We start from the raw sequence: 12,028 nt of genomic DNA on the forward strand, positions 1-12,028 counted from the left end.
TGCTGCTGGAAGATTCAAAGAAAGAAGCTCCTCCCCAAGAACTAAAGGCAACGTTTTGCCAGGTCGCTATTCCTCAATATCGCTCTTTTCATTACAGTCTCAAGGTAAGAGGAGATCCAAGAAGTCTGTCATCTTCCCTTCAAAGTCCCTTTCTGTTTGGCAGAAATACAAAGCAGGAGTGCTTCTCCCTCGGTCTTCTGAGTTTCCAGGATGATGAGGTCGCATGACACGTGTCGTGAAGCGACTGCCTACCTAATCAAAGCGACCCAGCCACCAGCAAGCTGGGGGAAGTCAGCCAGCAAACACAGCGGTCCTTGACAGGAGTGCAACGGTATTTAGCTCATCATTTACAGCCAACGCTTTAAGCCAGTTTCTCCAAGTTTTCTCTAGCACCCTGGCAAATTCCAGGAAGCTTTTAGGAACCCTTCCAGCCTCTCCTTACTCCCCCCTCAAATTTAGTGCTTTTTCACACCGCACGAGCCATTACTCCAAGCACACCTCTCTGAACAGGAGGTTATCACTGCTCAGCCCCTGGAGTAAACTCTTTACGAGTCCCCACAACCTCCAAAGACAACGGCAATTCAAGCCACCTCCTATCACAAAAAACGTCCTTACTCTTTCTGCATAGCTCACCCGATGGCACAGATCCAGGACCTGTTTTGGCAGAATTTAAGCCTGTAGGTGCTTCAGCAGAACGAACACCATCGGCCTGCTGGTTTCACCTACATACTTTCAACCCAACATCGGTAATACCATCAACTAAACCCAGCCAAGGTCTGTGGCTGCCTGCATTTTGTGGACACTTGCCAAAGCTAGGGATGACAGCAAGATCCCACAACTATCTGGAGCTAATTAAAGAAACACTGGATAATCTTATATCCTACTCTTATTTATAAAGCACACTTGACAGTCATAAACAGTAGAACCCCCAGTTAAGTCCACCGAATACTTTCCCTCTGTAGGCAAACGTGAAGCAGGGCCAGCAAGTCATACTGCTCATTTTCTTTTTAACATGTGTAAGAACAAAGCACATAAAAACCCTCAGCAAAGCTTATAGGTGGAGAGAATATTCTCTCTTTACATAAATTAGGGTGGAAAGGTGAAGGGAAGGAAAGACACACTTTCAGGTGCACAAGTCCTGCTGTCAGAAACAGAAAGGGAGCATCAAGCGAAGTACAGTTTGAAAACAACAGCAGCTGAAGTTGTGTCTCAAGTGGTGTCACCAACAGACAGCGAGAAAGTAGCTGTCCTGACTGGTGACAGCATTACTGCTGTATTACCTGGATCCATTTTTAAGAATCGTAGAATAAATTAGGTTGAAAGTGACTTCAGGGCTACTTCTAGATTTAGATCCCGTTGCTCAGGGGCTTGTACAGCCAAGTTCTGAATATCTGCAGGGAGAGAGACACCACAACTTCTCCGGACCCCTCCTCTATCATTTGACCACTCTGTGAAGAATTTCCTCCTTTTACCCCATGAGAATTTCCGTTCCTGTAACCTGTGTCCATTACCTCTCATCCTTTCTCCATACACATCTCAGAAGGTCTGGCTCTGGACAATGCATCCACCCCCCTTGTCTCCTTCAAGGTTAAACCAAGTTGTCTCAGCCTCTTCTCGTACACAAGATCTTGAAGACCTCGGCTGGGCTTGCTCAAGCTTGTCAAAGTCTTTGCTGTCCTGGAGATCCCCAAACTGGATCTTGTCCTCCAAACGTGATCTCGCTTCCCTTGACATGCTAGGTACGCTCTTCGTAAGGCAACTGAGCACGCAGGCAGCCTTCGCTGCTGCGAGGGCACGCAGACCCGACCTGTCTTCAGCTCGTTACTCACCAGAACACATTTTCTACAAAGCTGCTTTCTCACTCCTTGGCTGCCAACCCATACTGGTGCATGGGGTTATTCTGTCCCACACGCAGGACTTCACATTTGTCTTTGTTGAATTCATGCTGTGTCTGGCACCGCCGCCTTCCAGCAAATCATTCCTCCCAGTCTGGTGTCATCCAACAACTTGCTGAGGGTTCACTCCATCCCACCGCCCAAGTTGTCAATGAACAAAGTAAACAGCATAGGCCCTGGAAGCTACCTGTGATGGATGCGGGCATCGAGCTTTCTGGGGTAGTTGTTTAGGATCTCCTGCACACAGCTGGATAATTTTTGGTGTGGTGGCAAATGTAATTTTTGTTTGTTTGTTTACAACATGACAAGCAGAAAGGGCAGAGGGGAGAAGTCCCAACATCAGCAACTTCTTCTCCCACCCCAAATGCTCATTCCTGCATCCTCCCCTGCCACTCCCTCAGTTGTACCAAGACTACATGTATATTTGTGGGGTGAACTTGAGACAGGAACTAATATGTTAAAAATAAACCGGTTTATTAAAAAAAGTTATTTTTAAACCCAGATCAGTTCCCCAATCCGGGGGTTGGGGATCGCTACATGGTTGCACAGACATTTTCACCAGAACAACTGCAGCAGAGCGCGGGGGTGCAATTAAGTGCCAAGGGAAAGTGGGAGCCACTTAAACTCAGCTTTTCTTTCAAGGACACTGCCAAATTATGACCTGAACCGAACTCTTCTGGAAGAAAACGTTGGTGAAATGAAAATTTTCTGAGGTTCTTCTACCTATTTGTGTCAAGTATCTATACAGGTCTGCATGGCAGTAGATTTCATCTAAAATTTCAGGGAAGATGTTTCTTTTATAAGTTCAGGAAGATTTGGCTTGATCTCCTCATATGCAAAAGACACAATTAATTTTTAAACTCACAGGAAAAAAAAAAAAGAGCTTTCATTTCCTAGTGTTTTTTCTTGGGAATAAAGAAAAAAAAAAAGGAGCACCAGCGCTGGCAGAAAAATGACAATCTTTTACCAGCTGCTAAAAATATCCTTGAAGTTTGTATTTCAGATACCACCTCCTTTCTAACAGAAATCCTTCAAAAGCATTTCACAACTTGCTATTTGTTAAGCAAAACCCAGCATTCTCACATACTGTAATATTTACATAGAGAAGTGATGCCATGAGCTATATTGGTTTTGATTAGCACTATTTCAAAAACATAATAGTACACATGTGGATACAATAAATGTGTGCAGCATTCAAAATAAGCTCCAATTTCATAACTCAGGAAACTATCAGGCAAACATAGATACTTTAACCACAACATAGATGATAATTAAAAACTGCCTTTATGTTCAAGACTGTAAGATATCTTAAGTAAATCCTTATGGAACCAAAAACGTGGTCTCCTTCAGGCTGCTCTTTCCCACCCCTCTTCTTCCAGCTCCAAGCCCTACTACAGCTCCTCAACCGCGATTCGAAGCGGGGTGACCCGGGACACTGTCCTGCACGGTTGGGACTGGAGTTGCTGAGAAACACCACCCTGCATAAAACTCATTTCTAATGCTGTTACTGTTGCTGGAGGGCTTCTGAAAGGCAGCATTCATCATATAGGCTTGAATATAATTTTCAAGCCTACAGCCATAGGATGTTCACCATATATGTTTTACCAACAGAAACATGTTCCTCAATACCTCTAGAATAGTATTTCTAAAAAAGAAGCGGCTTGTTCTACACAAATACGACCTGGCTTTACATTAATATTTCTGCAGTGGTATTCTAAAAGCACAAGTACATCTCCATCTTTGTTTTCCTTAAAACAATAATCAGTGTACAAATACCAACTGAAAAATTCCCTCCACCCCTCCAGGTATCGGCGGGGGGGGGGGGGGGATATCCATTTTTACCCCTTTCCTGTAATATTTGTTTTTCTAACATTGAATCAAATTCTGCAGATATTTGTCTGCACCCGCAAAAGGAGCTCCTGGCCCCCAATCCAGCTGCTTGTTGCTGCTCTCCTACCTACTGCCTATTAGTGACCTCAACTTCACTGTTTGTAGGGCTACAGAGCAAACCTGGTCAACCAACTGATCTTCCCCAAAACAAGATACAACAAAACACCCAAATCCAAAGAAGAGAGAAATGGTTAAATTGGATGAGTTCATTGTTTTTGAAACTATTCCAAAATGGAATAATAAAGTGGTCCTTGCAGGAGCAGGAATAACTGGGCAGTGCAGAAATACCTTAAGCCACACTCTTGTTTCCCCAAAATACGTGGAGAATTGTACAGTAACTTCAAACAGACTATCAATTTAAAAATTCTAAGGTTGACTGTAAGCCTAACCTCTTTTTCTAAGTCTCGTAACTCAGGCAGTAAAAGGACTGATATTATTCTCTGCTGCTCCTCAGTACAGAGACAGTCTCTTGCTGCACATCTGCACATGAATAGACACAAACATGAAGGGATAGAAATATAACACTCAAGTATCACATTAAATATGAACACTAGCACTCATGTTATGACAGGATGCTGAGTTATAACCTTTGAAAATCCTCGAGAACAAATATTTACCCTTTGAAACAAGTGCCTGTAAGAAATGTAAAAAAAAAAACAAACCCCAAAACAAAACAAAAAAACCCTCGGAGACCAATACAGCAAAGTTAGTTTTTGGGTTTGATCCCTAGACACTGCATCTAAAGAATGAATTCCTACTATGTTTTCATGCAAAAGCAGCACTTCAAATAGGAAAGTGGAAGTCCTGAACAGTGATTGCAAAAGTAGCATTAGAATTTTTTTATGTTAAAACTCTAAAACCTTCTTGATTTCTCACTTGTAATTTCAGTAAAGAAACAAAAAAAGGATAAAATTTATTTTTTAAGTTGAGAACTCTGTAAAGACGAGCCTAGTGCAACCTTGGCACAAGGAACAAATAAAGCAGTGAGAAGGGCACTCAGGGGAAGTGCCTCTGATCTCTGGAGTTAAAGCAGATTAACTGAATCAGGGCTGTTACCATAGGGAGGAGGAGGAGGAAGAGGAGGAGGAGGAGGAGGAGGGCGGCTTTGGAGCCTGGGGAAAATGGAATGCAGGGTGGGGAAAGGAAACAGACACTGAGCTTTGAGCTAAAGCTGGTTTAGGGTGGAACCATTTTAAAGCCAGGGTGTAGCCAGGGAGTAAGTGTCTGGGTTTAAAGCAATGATTTTCATTTCCAGACTTGAAAATAACCTGACCTAACCCTTTAATAACAGAAACTCAAACGAGAGTTGCTCCTGCGGAGATTGCATCCTAATAATTTCGTTAGCCTGTAACTGTGGTGATACAGAGAACATGAATTATTCGCTGAGCACTCTCTGCAATGTTTCTGCAAAATTCAGCATGTGGACACAGAGGTCAGGGTTTTGGGTTTTTTGTTTGCTTGGGTTTGCATTTTGCTGCAACTCGCAGCTACCTCCACGCAGTAAACTTCACAGACACGAAGAGAGTGCCCAAGACAGTCTAGAAACCTGGGCAGCTCCGTAAGCCAGAGGAATGCAGAACACGGGCTAAGCTGATTTCAGCGCTAAGAAAGAATTCTGGGGGTGGCATTAGAGCACAAATCTGTAACCCCTCCAGGTCTGGCCAAGAAAGCAAGCCTGGCATCGCCGACTACCACTGCTTAAGGCGTCAAAATATCTTCCCAATAAAAACATCATTAAAACCTCCTCAATCGCAGCAAAGGAAATTTTAATACCTTGCACTGTAACTACAACTTCATGAAAAGAAGGTGGAAAAATGCAGTAATTAACTTAATTTTCCAAGTGGCAGGCAGTTTGTAATTCACTACTACCTACCCTCAAAAATACTCCAACACCTTTCCAATAAGCTGAACATTTTGATCCAAAACTTCTATCATCCTTAAAAAGTGATCTTTCCAAATCTGAGCATAAAAGAATGATAATGAACTAACAGTAGGAAACTATTAAAATTTAAGCCCGTCTTGTTTTAGGACATCAGATATTAATCTGACAACTGAAATTTTAACCAGCCTAGCTTTCATTCATGGCTATAACAAATACTTAAACACCTGTCTTAAGTTTTTACCTTGCAACCAGCACTCAGACCACGGCAGATGGATTGGAGACTCCATCCCTTCAAAGCAAAATCCATTTAAAGGAAGAGTAAATGACTGTGTTCTCTCCCAGTGATTTCTTCAGCTGCCACACTACGTGTATCATTTCAACACCACACACTTTCAATCTACCTACTAAGACTTCACTTAGCACCTCCTTCAATAGTTGTTTTCATCCCATAAAAATCTACAATTTACGAATATGTGTTTATTTTAGATAAGATGAATAGTGAATATCAAGTATGTGATACCACATCTCACAAAAAATAGGCTTTTTATATGCTTTTTGGAGAGCAGGGAAAGAAGTTTTGGGTAAGTTTTGGGAAGGTCAGAGTAGATGGATCAATATGCCAGTAATGGGAGACAGGCAAGGCACAACAGCACGTGGGAACACCAGTATTTACCATGCAGCTGCATTTCAACTGGAGCAAGAGGTTTTTAATATTGGGCTGCAAAAGTCAGAAAGAAGAATGAAGAATGACTGGACAAGAGAGAGTTAGTCTCAGTAAGGTTCATCCATCTCTAACGGGAATAGCTGGGTAGAAAAGCCTAAAAATCAGTTAATTCATTGTGCCTTAACACTCAACAGGTATTCCCGGCACAGACATGTTCTGGTTTAACCTTGCTCCCTCATCTCTTCAGTCTGTCTCGGATACCACCTTTACTACACCAAATTCACGCTCTTTGTTCTCAGAACTCATTCTCAGTTCTCTTTTTCTATTATCCCTCTTCCCATTCCTTATACTCTTCTCTCCTATACCACGCTATCCCTCCTTCCTTTTCCCCATCTCCATTCCCTGTTGGCATCATCCTTCACACCAAATAGCCTCCATCCCAGATGGCAAAGCCCCGTTCTTTCTGAACTCGTTCTTCACATCTTCATTAATATTAACCTTCACTGCTAGCCTGCAGATCTTTTTTTCTTCTCTTTTTAATACCAGCTCTTCAGGACAGGTAAATTCATTATTTATAAAGCATCACGTAAAGCCAGAAGTATTATACAGGTTTTGCAGAACAAAAATCTTAAGAGTTCCTTAAACACCTGAATACAAACACCATGCTTAATTTTTTCCTCTTCTCATTATGCAAGACCTCTAGTACACCACTTGGACTAATATGCTTGCCAAATATCACAACAGAAACAATGGAATTTTCACTGTTTTTTAAAATTTATTTTTTTTTAAATCAAGGGAAGATTTGAAGATTTGCATTGAAAAGGTGAAAGAGTTACAGGAAGCCCAGTAGCTTGCTGGGAAAAAGACTTTTTTTGCAAGCATAAAATAATTCTGCAGTAGGACAATCTACACATTCACCTACCTGTACTCAGACAGGTCCAGAGACCTCACCTGCACAAAATTAGCAGAGAGTTCAGCTAGACAGAGCTCTTTCTTGCCACCTTCTGAAGCCTTCTGAAATGTAAGCTCCCTGTATGATCCAACTGTTAAGCATCTGTGCTCACCAACAACTCCTGTAATCGTAATTTGCTCTCTAGAAACCAAGACAGAAAAAGGGATAGGAAAAGGCTGACGACAGCAGCTGCCTCCAGTCTTCATGGAGAGCCAGCAGCACACCTCCCTGCAGCAGGCACCGAAATCAGACCGTGTCATTGGAACATGATGAACTTGAACATCTCCTCACCACGAGGGAGGAAACTCATGCAAAATTAAAGATTTTGATGGGAAAATATTACAGGAACTTGGAACTCTGCAAAGTCAGAAGGATGTAGTGAAGTCCTGTCCATCCTTCCCATGAAGGTCACTACTCTGGGCTTAAGTTCTGAAGCTCTTCTTACTGAATACAATTTCACTACATGTCACCAAAGTAAAGCAAAAAGTTCCCAAACGGTAGTATCTTTAAAAATGACTGTTCTGTTTTGAAAGTAATTAGCTTCATTTCACAGTCAATTGGCACACAAAAATTCACTCACAGCTTTAGGGTACAAACACTCAGAAGATGTGTGGGAGTATTTCCTCAGAAATAAATTCCTGAATCATAACTACTATGCTTGAACTAACACATTAATAAAACCATCAATAAATTCTTCAAAAGACACCTTCCAAGTGACAGAGTTTTCCATTATATGAAGAGGCAAACCCAGCAATATTTTGCTAGCGTAACAGCTCTTCTAGTGAAGATAACTGTCCTCTTTGGCAAGAATATGTTAAATACCACCTGATCCTGTAGTCCAGGCACTCAGGATGTGTAATCCTGTAAAAAGTTTATCCAGCAACGTTAAAGGAACAGCAACCGAAGGAAAATGAAGATCCACAAGACACACGACTAATTCTGAATTTTGTAAACATCTTTGATATTAAGACTAACAAATAGCAGTATGTTTCTTTAGAAAACCTACGAAGTTCAAGAAAAAAGGTTAAAATAAAAGGCGGACCTGCTATTTTGGCAAGTCTGTGGAGGAAATTCTTCTTGGCTCAGTTATGAAGAAAGTTATTATTTATAAAAGTCCATCCTTCAGTTTACTTTGGAGAATTGCTGTTCCAAGTTAATGCAGCTTGGTGAGGAAAACATATATATGAATGTTTCATACAAGGAATGACAGAGTGATATCCTGAACAACCCAAACAGGATGAGAAAGAAAAAACCTAATGTGTTTTATGGTAAACAGAGAATCCAAATGAATGAATTGAAACTAGCATGAGAAGATGGTCCTCATCAAGCTTTGAGCTTGACTGATACCACCCTGTAGAAACTGAGAGCTTAATCGCATTCTCAATCTAGCATCTCAAGTTAGTTTGGATTCTTTTGCAAGTCTTATTTGACCATTCTTTCTTGGAGGAAGAAGATATACTCTTCATGGCAGACATTAAGAATCTCAGCTATTGCCACAATGTTAGATTACCATTAATAAGATTACTCCAGACGCTCCTTTTTATTTTAATCCATAGTGTGATCGAATTCAAAGACTCTCAGCAGCACCCCACTGGCATCTGGACACAGATCAACGAATCAGTTGAAAGAATTTTCTTATCCTTTCAATTAAAAAGATCTGTGTCTTTTTGGGACCCCACTGCACCGTATTTAAGTACAGTCTACTGTATTTGGGACACTTTAGTATACTCTGCCTGTATTGGTAAGAACATGTTTCTCACTGAAAGAAGCACCACTACAAAGTGTAAATGAGCTGCTAGTTGTTTCAAAACCAACGTTTCAGTGAATGCAATGAGTTTCTTTGCAGTATAAATTAAATTATCCTGTGTAACACAGGAGTAGGGGACCATTTTTAATCTGTGAAGTATACTGCCTCAAATAATCACTGAATTAAAAGGGTGATGCAATGGTTACTTGCAAGATCCACCTTCCAGAATGCTGCTTGCATGTTGCTGAAATGCAATGCTGCTTGCAAGCAAGACCAAATGAGTATCTTGCACAATTTCAGGAGGAAGACACTAACACCGAACTTTTAAGATGGACTCTCTCTCCTAAATCGGCTTTTGCATTGCCAGAAGGTCTGTGTTAGTCCTCCAGTATAGAGGCATTTGCAAATGGTACCCAAATTATCCCACAATGAGGGCTTTCAGACTTAACAAGCAGCATCTTAAAATAACTGAATAGATCAGAAAAGTGAATGAGCCTCAGAGAACAAAGAGTTCTAGGTAACTTTTTTCCCTTTTAGCTGCTTGTGAAAGAACATGCAACACCCATTTCCTCAGCAAAAGAGCAGCTTTTCATCTTAGCTATGAACAATACAGATAGGGACACTTCTAAATAAATGAGGTAAAGAAAAAGCCCTAGACTGTGAAGTCTGTTTTAAAGAATGAAGCCTGACACTACTAAATCAAAGACAACTTCAAGCTGAAATGTAAACACATCCCAAATACTCATGTCACAGTGCAGACACCTGCCATTATCTGTTTTCACACAAGAGAATCAATTTTTCTGCATGCATAGAAGCTAAGTTTGCACCACCTCTAGACTACTTCTGAATTCTAGCAGGAAAGTGAAGAACCTGGGGTACCAATAACCAGCCTAAGCAGAACCCCGTAGCTTGGCAACTTGGGAGACGGAGCAGTTCACAAGAGGGTTGCTTCCACCTGCTGGAGATGGGAAATATGAATGTGAGACCAAAAGACCCTACTGCTTGTAGGGACCAAGTCAGCCACGGCTTAGGGTAGCGGGGAGGCTTTCACTTCACGCTGAAAGAGAAGCAATCTCACCCGAGCGACCAACTCGGATATCACCCAAATCACACATCTACACACACACGCACCCGAGAGGCTTGCTGCTGACAAGACGTTCAAGCATTAACTGAAACTGAACATGCACAGATCTCAAATCCTCTGAAATCACACCCAATAAAATCCCCCAAAAGACAAGAAAATTTGACCCAAAACGCATGCAGGGCTCCTCCTGTGTGCTTCCCCACAGCACGCAGAGACGCACCCATCCCACAGGCTCAGGCCCCACAGTGCAGAGAAGCGTCCCTTTCCAGCAGGGCAGAAAGGAGAACTTCATCTCTGCTCACCTCTGCAGATGGCCAACGTGGGGAAGCCATGAGCAGCTCAGTCTCCAAACATCCCCCTTGCTCAGCATGGCTACTTTTACTCTGCACACGTTGCTCTCAGAGCAGACTGCCAACATACGTAGCCACTGTGCCTGTTTGGTTCTGGCATTTCTCTCCTTTTGGACGGTCAGAAGTGTTGCTATTCAGTTTTTCCTTCAGCTTTACCAGCCCTACTGGAATATTGAAACTACTCCCCCAACCACCACCACTCTGCTTCCCCTTTCCCATCATTAGAAACACCTCTTTTATTGGAAACCGCATTTAAGACAAGATTTGGAACAAATAATTTGATTATGCCTGCTGATGCGCTGTCTCAGCAGTGCGCTGAGTCAAAAGCCGAAGCCATCTTCCTCTCATCTGCAAACAGTTGTAAAGAAAAAGGCCGCTTCTATTTAATTCCTTAACAATTAGGAATTAAGTAATCTAGACATCATTCAGCTTCCAGTAATACAATCTTATATTTTGCACTGTTTTTTAGTAATTTAAAGACATTCCATCTATAAGCAGTTTGCTAAGACGATCCGAGCTGCAGTTCTGTTTCTGCAGTCACTCCAACATGTGTGGTTTGTTTCATATACACCTTATAGACAGTACAAATGGTTGTTTTTATGGGATGCCGTGAAAGTGAAAAATATTTGTGTGTGAATAGCATACCAGGCAATCCACACTGAATCCTCATTCAAAACAATCCTAAAATACATGCATTATAAAAACAGGATTCGTCATAAATCACTGTTATCTTAAGTTATCTCACATTTTTCTTCTAACTGACATTGTTTAGATTTTATCATCAGCCAATTAGAATAATTACATGCAAGCTTGCTGCAGCAGATAACTGTAAAACATGATAAATCTAAAGACATTTGTAGAGAGTTACCCGTTCAATGAAAACCACATTTAAACTTCAGTATGTAAGCAACTTAAAACATCCTTTTTCAGCCCATAAAGACTCTTCAGACTTTCAGTACTATTTATATTACTTTTTTCATCTGAATTTGGCAACATAAGGGTATATAATCTCACACACCCTTCTCCTGGCCGACTTGGATTCTGGTATGCAACAAAACACAGGCTAACCCACAGCACAGGCTAAGTTCTTCAAGTCAGCTTGAGGGAGTTAATACCACACTCTCTTTAAGTCCCTTAGGAAAAAAACACCCAAACCCTGACATCAGGAGCATTCCTGGATCTATTAATTGCCAGCGCTTAATGAATCAAATAGGACGGTTATCTTGAGACAGAAAAATAACTACTGAAGATTCAAAAGAAGTCAAGAAAATATTTTTCTCCCTGGCTATGCACTTTAAAAGCAGCCACTCATCTCAGACTACAAGTAGTCACACATCAAAATACATTTTAAGCCTTAGTAGTACCTCAAAAAACCACGTTATTCTTAAGAGTTACCAAACACTTTATCTTGCCATTACCAGCAACAAGCTCTGGTGGTTTTCTTACACGTAAGAAAGTGACACCTGAATATCAGGAAGTACTGCAGATAGTATCCTTAAGACTAAATTACACCTGTGCGTGATGTAATTACATCATCAATACACCGTGCGAGGAAAATTCTTCA

General features: G+C 41.3%; 1 protein-coding gene across 1 annotated transcript in view; it reads right to left on the reverse strand.

Annotated features, from left to right (window-relative positions):
* The window catches only part of ZBTB46 (zinc finger and BTB domain containing 46), a 55,323-nt gene that overhangs the window by 25,627 nt on the left and 17,668 nt on the right, over positions 1–12,028 (reverse strand). The window lies entirely within an intron of this gene.

This window comes from Gavia stellata, chromosome 20, assembly GCF_030936135.1.
Source record: "Gavia stellata isolate bGavSte3 chromosome 20, bGavSte3.hap2, whole genome shotgun sequence".
In the NCBI taxonomy this organism is placed as follows: domain Eukaryota; kingdom Metazoa; phylum Chordata; class Aves; order Gaviiformes; family Gaviidae; genus Gavia; species Gavia stellata.